This window comes from Cyprinus carpio, chromosome A22 (assembly GCF_018340385.1).
Source record: "Cyprinus carpio isolate SPL01 chromosome A22, ASM1834038v1, whole genome shotgun sequence".
Lineage (NCBI taxonomy): Eukaryota > Metazoa > Chordata > Actinopteri > Cypriniformes > Cyprinidae > Cyprinus > Cyprinus carpio.
The window spans coordinates 3,290,550-3,305,179 of NC_056593.1; the positions used below are offsets into that span (position 1 = coordinate 3,290,550).

The 14,630-nt window shown below is 35.9% G+C and overlaps 1 long non-coding RNA gene across 1 annotated transcript; it reads right to left on the reverse strand.

Moving 5' to 3' along the window:
- Positions 1-1,029: 1,029 nt before the first annotated feature.
- Positions 1,030-2,340, reverse strand: LOC109100992. The gene is made up of 4 exons (XR_002019684.2): positions 2,282-2,340; positions 2,089-2,205; positions 1,905-1,966; positions 1,030-1,181 (listed from the first exon to the last, which is right to left on the reverse strand). It is a non-coding gene; the product is annotated as an uncharacterized LOC109100992 (long non-coding RNA).
- Between the last annotated feature and the right edge of the window lie 12,290 nt (positions 2,341-14,630).

The window sequence follows — 14,630 nt, forward strand, 5'->3', positions numbered from 1 at the left end:
CCTGCTGATGGGTTAAGGACCTTCTACTAGCCTGTCCAGCTCTCCTAGAGTCACTGCCTGTCTCCTGGAATCTCCTACATGCTCTTGAGACTGTGCTGGGAGACACAACAAACCTTCTGGCAATGGCACATATTGATGCGCCATCCTGGAGGAGTTGGACTGCCTGTGCAACCTTTATAGGGTCCAGGTATCGCCTCATGCTACCAGTAGTGACACTGACCCTAGCCAAATGCAAAACTATTGAAAAACAGCCAGAAAAGATGAGTAGGGAAAAAAAATGTCAGTGGCCTCAACCTGTAAAACCATTCCTGTTTTGGGGGTTTTCTAATGATTGCCCATCTAATGCACCTGTTGTTAATTTTATTAACACCAAAGCAGATGAAATGAATGAACAACCCCCTCTGACCAGATCAATATCCCAGAAGGTTAATTTACTTGATGCTATACTCTGATTAAAAAGTATTCCTTTCATTTTTTTGATCAGTGTATATTCTTAAGGACATCAAAACCTAAAATTAAACTCCAGAAAAGTGTACAATATGGGACCTTTAAGAAAGGCGTTTTGCTAAGTTTGTTTAGTGCCTGTAACTGGATGCATAATGCATTTTTTTTTTTAAAAAAAACATTTTTTTTTTTTTTGTTAGAATAAATAAGAACTCTACACAAATGCTTGATTTCCCAACGTTAAAGGTAGTAAACTGTTATTATTGTGTTACTTGAAATACGGCCAGCAAGGGGAAAAGTGCCTTGAAGTAAAACCCACTTAAACACTATTTTAGTTTCTGAAGAAAAGTAAAGTAGCCTGTGAGAAATATTATCAAAAACATGATTCGAATGGCTCGAAATGCCGCACACTGGTGACCCTGCTGGTCAGAAGGAGGAGATGCAGTGAAAACAAGCCAAACATGCATCAAAACACCGTTTACAAACCAGCTGCAAACGTTGTATTGAATTATAACTATTAAATAGCTGCTTCTTTTTCTTTCTTCATTTTTCTTTGTTTTTGACCAATGAAACAGAAAATAAATCTACTGGAATATCCAACTTTATTTTCAAAGGTATTACATTTTATTTTCAGTCTGTTCAAATGCGTCAATTCCAGCAATCTAAAAATAAGACAAACTCATGCCTAAACACTGTTTTTTGGGGACATTTTCATGCACACCTTCCGTCTTTGATTTCTGAAAGAAAAAAAAAAAACTTGATCAGGAACCTGCTAATTTAGAATCTAATAATAGAACTTTGCTATTCACACAAACTGGGAATTAATTATAGACTAATGTTGCACAGAAAAAAAAAAAATCTGACTTATGTTTAACTGAATGTATCTTGATTATTTCACAGTGTAGAACTGTAGCATCAACAAAGAAGCAGAGCAACTAGAGGAAGTGACATCATTCAAGTCATATAACTCACAAACAGATATGCACAGTGAGGGTTTGAAGTAAAACCAAAGCTTAACAGATTTCAGGCTTAGAAAAGAAGAGGAACCGAAATATTTAATAGTTTCTTTACCAATTCAGCAGCTGGGATAATACAGTATGTAGGCTATTATAAGTTTTGTTTTGTTACAACATACAATCTATAATGATACACCAGATACAGCATTACTTTTCATAGCACATGTTGCGCTTGATAGAGCAAAACACACTATGGTTTTAAAATTTTTTAAGTATTAATTATACAGTATGCATTTTATTATATGATTTGATATTTAGACTCGGTTTCCAGGGTGTATCAAATGCCAGCTTGGCCCATTGCACTTGTGTAAATTTCCAAGGTTTTTGTGGTAAATAAAAGAGTGCAATTAGAGAAAGAGGCACCAGAAGAAAATAGGCGATTGTTGCAAATCAGCTAAAGTCAGAGTAACTGACTGCATCTGTTACAGTCATAAAAGATCTTACCGTGTTTTGTATTGTTGGTTTATAAAATTCTAACTCAATTGTGTCTTCTTCCTGTGACGTGACTACATTAACAATAATTCAGATGAGTAAAAGACATCTGAGCTTGCATTTGTAGAATTATGCATATCTGGTTCAAATGCATTAATAGTGTTTAATATTTGTAGTTAATAATTGAATTCCTGACCTGTTTTTTTACATTTCTTGCAGATGAAGAAGATCCCGACCGAAGCTACAATCAACAGAGATCCAGCGGCAGAAATCAGCATTATCAGTGAAAGTGATGCTGTAATAGCTAGAGAGCCTGCCATTAGTGTGAGAAATGTGTCAGTCTACAACAAAAGAGATCAGGTCAGGAAATAAACACAGTGCTGATATACCTGCACGTGTGTGACAGAGTTGAGTGATGTCCAGATGTTGAGTCTGGCTGCTGATGGGATTGTTGAGCACACAGCTGTAGGTGTTTTTATCCTGATATTCCACCTCCAGAGGTAGAGAGAGACTGATGCTGAGATCAGACACACTGATGCTGGACAATAAACTGTTTCCTTTGTACCAGGAGAGAGTCACATGACCCACATTCACCACTGAACACACCAGTGAACAATATGAAGATGATGTAGAATGTGGTGAAGAGTCTCTGCTGATGACAGGAACAGGCAGACGAGCTGAAAACATTAGATAAATAAACAGAAATATGCATAAATCTTATCAACAATGTTATTTTGGTTCAATGTGTTGAGTGTTTAATGTGTTGATGATGAGCAATGATTGTGTCTGTCATCTCAAGATATAACATAATTAGGGATTTCATTAGGTAAATAGCTAATAAAATAAGCACAGGACAAAAACTAACTTTTTACTCACCATAGACAGAAACACTGAATGTTTTTGATATCTGTTTCTTTCCATTAATCTCTAGTTTATAGAGTCCAGTGTGTTCAGTTGTGATGTCTGTGATGGTCAGAGATCCAGTTTGATAGTCCAGCTTCAGTCTGTCTCTGAATCTCTCATCAGGAACATCATATATGGAGATGATTCCAGCAGCTCCACGGATTGAAACTATGAGAGGGTTTTCAGCTCCAAATTTCCACAGTATGTCGTCGTCTTCACATATTTCAGTAAGATCAGAGTTTAGAGTAACAGAATCTCCCTCCATCACTGACACTGAATCACTAAACACACCTGATGAACAAACAGATTTTACACAGATTAAAGCTCTTGTTGGTTTTTAAAAGCCTGTACTTTAATAACAGCAGAGACACGTAACAAGATAAGTCACACATATATAAAAAAATTACTGTGTGAGTTTACATGATGAATAATTCATTACAGCTTGGAAGTAAAAGTTTAGGTATGCTGGATATATTAAATACATTTGTTATTATTGACTTTCCAATGACATTTGTAGTTGTTTTTATTTAAAAAAAAATGCTTACCTGATTTGCATTTGCAAGCAAACAAAGACAGATTTGAGCACAGTATATGAAAATAATCAAATCTGAACCACAGCGGGTTCTTATTACTCTAAAATGTGAATAAATGACAGAAATATGTTTCTAACTTACCGATCAGACACCAGCAGCACAAACAGAAGAAAACAAGCATGTGAAACATTTCCTGTTTTTGGGGGAAAAGTCTTGTCTAAAAGGACTATCAATGAAAGCACAACTGAATTAAACGAACACAGTGAGCCTCCTAATGCAAATGCACTTGTACTTCCATGTGTCATATCAAACTAAATGGAGCCTAGCTCTTGTGATTAAAGTGTATATTTATTCAGCACTCAATGATAGCGTTTGGGGAAAAGTACAAAGTTAAATTGTGTATGATCTCATAGACACTCATCCTCTGAGTCAAACTGAAACCTGCTGCGGTTTGGGCTTCTTGAGAATTGTGGTTTGATCTGTTGGGTGGACAAAACAGCTCGTGTGGTGCTAGTTGGCATCCATAGCTTGTGTGTTTAGTTTGTAAGTGTACAGTTTTCTTCCTGTCCTGCTATTTTGAACAGCTTTGAGCTTTAATCTACTAAACGTGAGGAGAAACTGTATTTGACACATAGGCAGAAAAGCAATAGAAACAATAATTCTATTTAACACTGATATTCAAAAGTTTAGTTTTTTTGTTTTGGAGTTTAATTATTTTATATCAACTCACTGTACTTGTACTTGTTTCAGCTGGGATGCTTCACTACAGGCGAAATCAGGATTTGAGTTTGTATGATGTGCATTAAGTTGTTGAAGATCATTCATGAGACTCGTGTGTGTTAGTCTGATGAGTGAATGTGTGAATCAATGGCGTTCTTCTGCTGTTTGTTTGCATGTGTTACATTAACAGACAGCAGACTGGATCTCTGACCATCACAAACATCAGAACCACAGACTTCATCATCCACAGATCATCAACAGCAGAATCATAAAGAGCTTTAGTGTCACTGTCGTTATGAAGTATAATTTACTCATTCACTGCATTTTCCTTTTTAGGAATGTTAAAACACGGTTTCAATCCAGATTAAAGCTTACTTTGAAACCAGTTTCACTTAGAAACTGCTAGCAAATTTCACAAATAATTAGCAAGTAACACATTGAATCAATGTGAAATTTTGACGTAGAATTGCTTGTATAGTATTTTCAGTCACGTTCTGATTGGTCATAGAATACTGGCAGGATGTTCTGTTTCCTGTTGAGCTCACAGTTCTAAAGCTGCTTAACTGCAGTTCTTTAAAAACACACTATATGGCGCCATTTATCATTTCAACCAATAACATACAACTGAAGCTCAATGTAGAAATATGTGTAAATATCAAAGGATTCAAAGGACTAGTCTAATTAAGCACATAATTGCTCATAATTGCTACAATGCTAAATAATAAGTTTAATAAGGGATAGTAAAAATCCTTTTTCGAGCTTCACCCATCACTAGGCTATGTGCTTTTTCAAGTAATTGCATTGCAAGCAATGTCGAAATTCGAAAATGAATGGCTTAATAACTTGTTGGTTTTATGACATTAACTGAAACAAGCGGATGTTCACTAATAAAATATATAGGCTATATTTCCATTCCATAGATAACATCCAACACAAAACTACGAACACATTCAGATGAGGTAGCCAGTGTATTGCTATAGTGAAACACTCCATAAGCCATGAGCAAAGTGAAGGTTGAAATGTATATTTAATAATGAACGTTAGATAAATTTCCATATGATAAACTAAAAATAGAACAATTTGCTCAAATGGTAAACCACTAAATTAAAAAAAAATTTCAGACATCACAATAACACTAAAAGATATGACACAAGGAGTGAAAACAAAGCAGACATATCTTGGAAGACAGTAGCCAAACCAAAAGCGTGAGGCAGGGACCTGCAGGAACTCGTTTCCATTAGTTACAGGATTTGATCTTCTTTTTTTTGGGAACATTTTCATACACAGTCCTCCTTCTTCGATTTCTGAAATGTAACACAAACTCAATCAGGAACCTGCTGATGCGACAGAAAATGAATAGAACGATTTGTTAATCTCTTAATAACAAGATCAAATATTAATCTACAAATACTGACAAATTGGTTTTGTTTTCAAAGAGTGCTACAGAACAGATTCTAACATGGAGCAGTCATCAATAATCTTTTCAAGCAGTCAAAGCATCAAGCAGACTGTGTTCTGAAGGTTTGTAACGACAGCCTCTGCTCTGAGAATGAGTGTCTTTCACACAAAAGCAACAGCAAAGTTGAAGTTGCAGCACGTCTACAAAGCAACCAATGGCTGCATTTGAGCTCAGAGTAATGATGAACCACAGAGCAGCTGCAGCTCGAGGCCAGACTTCAGCACAGGTAACAACTTCGTGTCCTACTTTCTTTCCTGTGAAAATCTAATAGTATAAAACATGCCCATTAAATTAAAAAGTGTAACAAATATAAATGATTTGCATGTATTGGTTTTCTTTTCTATAAGCAGAGGTTCTGGGATTTTTAAAAAAGTCTACATTTGTACTACAGATTAATCCACAAATTGTTTAAAAAAGTGCTGGGTTAAATGTCAGCAGGCCTAGTTGTTTCAGCACATGTATAATGTATAATAAATTAACAATGAACAAATATTAGTGTTTTGATACATCTTAAACATTTTCTAAATGCTATTTTTTTTTTTTTATTATTTTGGCTAATTGTTTTTTTTTTCTACAAAATGTAAATAGACTGGCAAAATTTACAACACTGAGGAGCAAACAGTGCAGAAATTTAATAAAGCCATTTAAAAATAAATGCTTAAACTATTTTTTTTTTTCGCCAGTCCCTACTAAAGGTAATAATGATGACAGTTGAGTTTCTCAACCACCCACGTCTTCTCACTGACCGTCTGATGCTGCAAACATCAATCACACTAACTCACTGCAACATCTTGCAGCATCTCACCTTTTGTCGTGTTTTTGGTTTACACAATGCTGAATCACTTCCGTCTTCCTTCTGTCTCTGGACTGCATTAATGATAACCCAACAGATGTGTTAAAAAACAAAGTTTTCTCTATATATTTGTCTTAAAAAGATAAATACTACTACAGAATAATTGCTTGCTCTCCTGACCGGTTTTTTCTAGGTTTCTTGCAGGTGCAGATGATCCCAATGACTGCAGCTACTATCAGCAGAAAACTAGACGCAGCCGCAGAGATCAGCACTATGAGAAGGTAAAGGTAGCCCTTCACCTGAAATGGACAAAATGAGCCAATAGTGTGAGTGGATCTGTCCATCAAACATCAACACTGTATAGCTGAGAGTAAATCAATATTAGTATCACCATACATGTGTGACAGAGTTGAGTGATGTCCAGATGTTGAGTCTGATTAGTGAAAGAATTGTTGAGCACACAGCTGTAGGTGTTTTTATCCTGATATTCCACCTCCAGAGGTAGAGAGAGACTGATGCTGAGATCAGACACACTGATGCTGGACAATAAACTGTGTCCTTTGTACCAGGAGAGAGTCACATGACTCACATTCAACACTGAACACACCAATGAACAATTCTGCTGTGATGATGATGATGATGATGAAGAGCATTGTGAAGAGTTACTGCTGATGACAGGAACAGACAGACGAGCTGAAAACATCAGAGAATAAAGAGAAATATGGATACATTTAACGCACTATTATTTTCATTGTAGGGTGTTGACGGTCAGTGAATGTTTCCATCATCTCAAAATATAAAATGATTAAACACATTTCATGATGTAAATAGTTAAAGGAATATTCAGAGTTCAGTACAAATTAAGCTCAGTCAGCAGCATTGTGACCCTGGAGCACAAAAGCAGTCTTAAGTCTCTGGGGTATATTTGTAGCAATAGCCAAAAAAATACATTGTATGGGTCAAAATTAGTGATTTTTCTTTTATGCCAAAGATCGTTAGGATATTTAGTAAAGATCATGTTCCGTGAAGATATTTTGTAAATGTCCTACCGTAAATATATCAAAACTTAATTTTTGATTAGTAATATGCATTGCTAAGAACTTCATTTGGATAAATTCAAAGGTGATTTTCTCAGTATTTTGAATTTTTTTGCAACCTCAGATTCCAGATTTTCAAATATTTGTATCTCAGCCAAATATTGTTCTATGGAAAGCTTATTTATTCAGCTTTCAAATAATGTATAAATCTCAATTTCGAAAAATTAACACTTAAGACAACAAGTTTTGTGGTCCAGAGTCACATTTGTGGTGCATGATGTTGATTACCACAAAACAATAATTACAGTGCACATTAATCTTTGTCTCATCAATCCAAAGTCCAGAGTCCCAATAGTCTTTGTCTTTGTTAAAATGAGCACTGGCTGGCTTTTTTTGTGCATGGGCTGCAGCAGTGGCTTTGTTCGTGGACGACGTAAGGTTGTCACGGGAAACATTTTAATGATTTAGCCAACTGTACTGAAAGTGCCATGGCAACTTTTTCAGCATTTCTTGTCACAAAATGCTCTTGACGAGGTGTTAACTTCCATCGACGGCCTGGATGTCTCAGCGAGCTTCCCACAAGTCCATCCTTTTTGAATTTTTGGATCACTTTTGTGACCGTATTCAAACTTATTAGTAATGCGTTATTACTTTTCTTAAACATTTTTGTGCAAAGAAATTATTTTCTTTCCAATGTGGTGCCATTTTGTGAACACTATATGAGAGTGGATTTAAATACCACTCTTAATTTATCAATTATTCTGTGGCTACCTGTGTGATGATTGATTAGACTCATCTGTTGGCTTATTCCTGTTAATTACAATTTTATTTGATGTTTTTTTTTTTTTCCCCTAAAACATTCATTGGGGTGTACTCATTTTTAAACCATGATCTTAAATGATTTTGTTAGAGTAGTTCCAATTTTGCCTTTGGAACTGACTAATCTAATTTAAAACCAATAAACAAGATTTGCACAAATATTTCATTCTATAGGATCCCATAGAAAGTATTAATTAAAAAATTTAAAAGCCATATGGATATTTTTCTGTGAAATCTGTCAGGGGGTACACATGCTGCCCGCCATGTCTCGCCATTTGTTTTATTTTAAAAAAAAAAAAAAAAAAAACCCAAAGAAGAAAAAGTAATGTATGTTACAGTGAAGTGCTTATAATAGTTCTCAATGGGGTCAATCTGTAAACACTAAAATACTGTTTAGCTACTGTGTAAAGTTATAGTTTTATTTAATAACGTTGTCACTTGATAACACAATACCGTAAATGCTTGGAAAATTATGATTTAAACAGCTTTACAAGTCAAATAATATACGAGTTTTGGCAAAATAATTAATGTAATTGTTTTTATCAAATTATAAGCTTCACATTTTTTTAATTTTATATTTTCAAATAATTGACCTCACTGACGTCCTTTCTAAGCACCTTGCCGTAATCTGGATTTTTTTTTTTTTTTTTTTTTTTTTTTGGACAAATCCAGATTTTTTTTCTGGTAATCTAAGACTAATTTAATAAAACAGGAATATGTGAAATTTTAGACAAATGATCTCTACTCACCATAGACAGAAACACTGAATGTTTTTGTTCTCGCTCCAGCTATCTCTAGTTGATAAACTCCAGTATGTCGGGTTGTGATGTTTGTGATGGTCAGAGATCCAGTCTGTTTGTCCAGCTTCAGTCTGTCTCTGAATCGCCCATCAGGACCATCATATGTGGAGAACAATTCATACTTTCTATTGATTTCAGCTATAATGCACTTTTCAGCTCCATATTGCCACAGCATACTTTTGTTTTTCTGTATTTCAGTAACATTAATGTATAAAGTGACAGAATCTCCCTCCGTCACTGGCACTGACTGTATTTCATTTGTTTCAGCACCAAACACACCTGAAGAACAGAATATACATATATTAATGTTGTTTGTTTAGAAAGCCCCGAAAATCAGTTTGTAACCTTAAAAAGCAGCAAAAAACATCAAACAAAAGGTATATGAAAAGGCTGATGTGTGTGAATCAATAATTTGATCTTTAATATATATATATTTTTTTTTTTCTGCTTGTAGAGAAAAATAAAAATGTCAAGTTGCACACAAAATAAATACAGCCATAAATACGGAAAATACAGAAGTTTCATATTTGGCTAATTATAACAGACTTACTGAGAAGAGACTAGCGGCATTTTTCTTTTTCTTTCTTTGAAACAGAAATAAATGAAGCAGTAAAAATGCATTTATAACTTACCAATCAGACAACACAAACAGAACAAAACAAGCGTGTGAAACATTTTCGTTAGCAGTTCAGCAAAAAACCTCTTGATCTAATAAGATACTGATTCTCATGTGAGTCCTCCCCCGGACAGAGTTTGACAACCCTACTAGTTCACAGCCACATGTGTGTGGTGTGGTAGTGTGTGTGTGTGTGTGTGTGTGTGTGTGTGTGTGTGTGTGTTCTGGCTCTGAAAAACTGGAAAGCACTTAAAAAAATGTAACATTTATGATTTCTGAAAGGTTGTTTTTTAATGTCAAATCTGAAAAAAAGTAGAAGAGTGGAAATTGGATTAGTCAACCCAAATGTAATGATAATGTAATATATTTGTAATGTGTAAGGTTTTTTAATCATGCGATTTTTGCAAAAAGTTGCCATCTCACATTAATGCAGGCTTATTGAAGTGCGACACGAGCAGCTCAGTTTCTGGGTCAAACTAAAACCTGCTGTGGTCTGTTTTCTTCAAAAATCTGATGTGATCTGTTTTGTGGACAACTAGCTTGTGCATGAAAACGGCCATTTGTTTGATGTATGTTTAGTTTGTAGGTGAAGGGTTTCTTCCTGTCATGCTTTCATGAACCTCACAGTCTGACCTCCCTCCTTTACAGAATGCAATCTTATTCTATCATTTAGTTATGATTCTAAATGTATTGTAATTTGGTAGAGATGTTTTAATATAATATTACTTAAGTGCTGTAAAAGATGTGATGAATAAGGCCCTGATCAGACAGAACATGCACCGCACTGCCTTTATTTGATTGGCTTTTTTAATTTAGAAAAGAGCAGTGTGCTGCATTTTTTTAATGTTGCTAAGCAACCACCGAATCAGCTGTCTTGTCAGTCTAATCAAGGATTATAGCGCGAGAACTCTAGAAACTGGTTTGCTGTTAAGTCAGCTGATGTTGTCAAATGATGTTGGCCGCTTCTCTGCTCAGAGTTGTTTTTTTTTTCCTTCAGGTGCTCAGAGCATTCCTACAAAACTGCAAGGCACAGCAGGCGGCTAAAATATGAGGTGCCTGGGATGCATAAACAATGCGCAAAATGCTCACTGCCACTAGAAAAGAGTTTTAAAAAGCACTTCTCAATGCAAACAAATATGTTCTGTGTGATCGTGGCCTAACACAATATTTGATTAATTTAGTGACCCTTTCTGCAAGTTACAAAGTTACACCAGTAGGTGGCGACAAGTGAGCAATGTGAATGTGAATCAATACTCTGTTCCAAATGGAAAAAGAAGCCCTTGGGATCTTTTCTGGGGCTGCATTTAATTCCAGTTCAAGCCCTTGATCACTTAAATTTGGCCATGCAATCTTTTGTTACCAAAAAATGACCAATGAAACACACTACGTTACTGTGGACTTGCGCTCGTGGCAGCCATTGTAAGTCCACAAAAACATAAGTGCACATAATCCCTCAAGGCCTTCCTTTAAACTTTGGGTCCTCGGCAGAGCACATCTCTAATAATGATCAAAATTTTTATTATTGCTCTTATTGTTCACTTTTCAATTGCTTACCCACCTGCCATGACATCTGTCAATAAACCTAATATATATTTATTTTTTTAAATTGTGTTGAAGTTGGTTATTCAGAATAATTTACTTGTCTGGTGCTGGGGAAATGCAAGATATGTCAGCAAACATATTGTGAATACAGTCTGTAGAATTCAGTTATTGCATTCAAACTGCCAAACAAAAAAACCGAGTCAAAAATGAAAGCTTTGTACGTTTTGAACCTATTTAAAAAGGAATAACCTCCCTCAGAGGTTTGGTATGAGCTTCATCACTGGTATATCTAACCACATAATATCTACATAATATTACACACAACAGTTTAGAGGAAGGATAATGTCTATTAGCCACACAATACAGCATGAAATAATAGTTTAAAAACCTATGATATTTACAGTAGACTGCATAGTAGTTATAGCTCTAGTATTTTATTGTGAGAAACGGTAGCCAAACCCGGACACGACTATGTGTTTTATGTAACCAGCATATGCTGTTTTTTTCAACAGGGTTACTGTGTGAAAGAGGCAAAACTGTCTTCTCCTGGCAAAGCGTAACAAACTGAAGAAGGCATTCGGATGATCAATGTGGTAATAATGTTTGAGGTCTCAGTCCCTCATCACTGCTTCTGTAGAACTTTCACTTTCTACCAAACCCCGCCTGTGCGTCATTGTGTTTGTTTTTATCTAGCCAAGAGATAGCATCAACACTGAAACATAACATACTTTTGTTTCCACAGAATCTGCATACGTCTTTCAAAGAAACTGTGATAGTATCTTAGTTTTTTTCGTCCCAGCGTGGGATTTCAGCTGGGTAAGTCTATCTGTTTTTGCTGAACGATAATGGCGCATGTGACTCGGTTTAATAAAGCACAATCTTCGCGTCCCCAATCGTCAAATCGTGTAACGTAACGTCGAAGCGTGCTTGATATTAAAGGAGTTATTAAAATTGAAAACCAAGAAAGGGAATGAATCGCTCTTCCTCAGGCGACTGTCCCCTGTGAGCAAGCCAGGTGTTGTGGAGAAATCGGTGACTTAGAGGAAACTATGACCAGGTGTCCACTGTCAGCAAATGTTCGCCGCAGCGGGAGCGTGCCCAACGTTAGAATTTTGCTGGGTTACACACCAAAAGATAATCGGAGGCTGATTTTGTGGCCGATTATCCCTCCTTCCGACAATCCTAGCTATGTCCCGATTATCTTGAAGGTTCTACAGATTATCCCTTGGTGTGAAGTGTGTTAAGAGTGTCCGAACCGGATCTGAAGATTGTCGGAGCCGCCCCCGATCTCGAATCATAAATATTCAACATGTTTAATATTTACGATTAGAAAATCCTGATAGTTGTGGGGAACCCCGAGGACAAACGCATGCACGCTCTGGGATTATCATGTGAAACTAAACAATATCCAATCAGAAAGCGAGATGATGGAAGACGGAAGCAGTCATGGCGCAGCACAAAGTGAAATTGATGTGGACAGCAGAGATGGAGGAGCAGCTTATTCTGAAGTCTCGCGGGATTTTGCGAGATTTTCCTGTGTTCACAGTGTCGAGACTCTGGTTGAAAATCTGTTGTGGTGTGTGTGCTGGTCTTTGTCACATCATGGCCCACCACACACTATGGAGCAAAACGGTTTAAATCTAGGATTTTTTTTATCCTCATGTTTGGTGGTCTATCACATTTTTGAAAATCTTATAATGTGTAAAAAATCTTTAGAAACTGAATTGGAATGATCAGTGTCAGAAGATGTTTCATGCCTTAATACTAGAGAAAACACTACTAAGAATGTGCCTTATTGCCCTATGAGATAGTTTAGCGCTTAGGCGATTATGTAGGCTCTGTGTTTGCCAAGTCTGTTGGTTTTCCTTCGTGATTGTAGTGCTACTTTAAAACAGTTTGCCGCAGTTGTTTTTTTCAATGTCCGCTGGTTGAAGCGACCTCAATAAAGTGATATTTGGGACTTGGAATGCAAATTTTACCAGGGGAACCCCGCCATAAAATGTCTTAGTTAACCTCCTGGAATGCGATTTTTAATGGGGACCCCCCCGCGAACGCCATTGGGCATGTAGCGATTGGGTGGGTTTGTCAAGACACCCTGGCAACCCTGTCTATAACATATTCTGATTATCTGATAAATGTAGGTCTTTATTCTTATTACTGTTTACTTTAATTACCCAATAATGTTGGAGATCCCACAGTTTACTCCTTATGATGCAGACACCGAATCTGACAAGTAAAAAGTCATATAGCTATCGAAATGTTACCACACTTTATTTTATTATAACTGACCATAAATGTTTAGTAAAGTGTGATGTGTGAAATTTTATTGTTCTTTCTGTTTTATATAAAATAAAACATAACTGATCATCAGATATTAAAAATAAAATATACAATAACATCTTAAATTTTAAGCTATTTTCCCTTCTTTATTTCATGCAGGTGACTAATGCTTAATAAAGTAACTTGTGATGTTTTAGCTCCTCTTCTATTTTTTTTCTTTTACACTTTTTTTTATAAATTAGCTTTTTGTTATTCATATCTGCACTTAATTAATAAATATGTTGTTCTGTCGGTGCTTTACAGTAAGCTTGTTTATAAATTAGCTTTTTGTTATTCATATCTGCACTTAATTAATAAATATGTTGTTCTGTCGGTGCTGATTATAGTGGGTTAGTGCACTGACATGTAGTGGGGAACTGCACCTCCAGCAAACCCGAAATTTAGTTTACCCATTAGCAAAGTACGGATGAATATAGACAGTAACACTAGATGGCGCCACTTCTGTTCACTCAGTATCATTTAACTGATGAATGTGGAAGGGTGTAAATATCAGTTAAAGATATCTAAAAATCAGTTGTCACTCTCTAGTAATAATGACTGTCTGTCTTTTTCATCATTACAGACTGGATTGTACTTGGTGTAGCAGGAGCATGTGCTGGTGTTCTGCTGGTGTATGCAGGTGTAACTGGTGACAATTTCTGGTTGTGTGTTTTCGGTGTGTATTTGTGTGATGTAGTTTCAATCAGTTATCATTACAAAATATTTAGAGATGCCCAAGTTGTTTAGGAAAGATGACTGGATTTTTAAATGGGGGTCATAAACATGAGTGTTTTTAAAATTATTTTAATATGTTCCTCGAGGTTCACTTATAATGTTAATGTTTTGCACAAAAAAAAAAAAAAAAATCAAAAACAAAAACAATTACTTTTAACCCCCATTCTGACCCTCTGAAATTTTTACGTTTTTAAGGCACATCTCCTTTAAAAGGATAATTTACTCACCCTCAAGCCATCCTAGGAGTATATGACATTGGTGAGAGTTTGTTTTGCTCTATCCTCAGCGCTTTGACGTTTGTCAAAACATCATGCGTTGCGTCAGAAGTCATTTTTCCTCCATAACTCAACTGCTGTTGTTGGAAGCTACTTATCATATTTTATACAGTTTTAAATATGGATATTTTTCTGACAAAAACATTGCTTCACTTTAGAAGGCTTTTATTAACCCCCTGGTGTCATA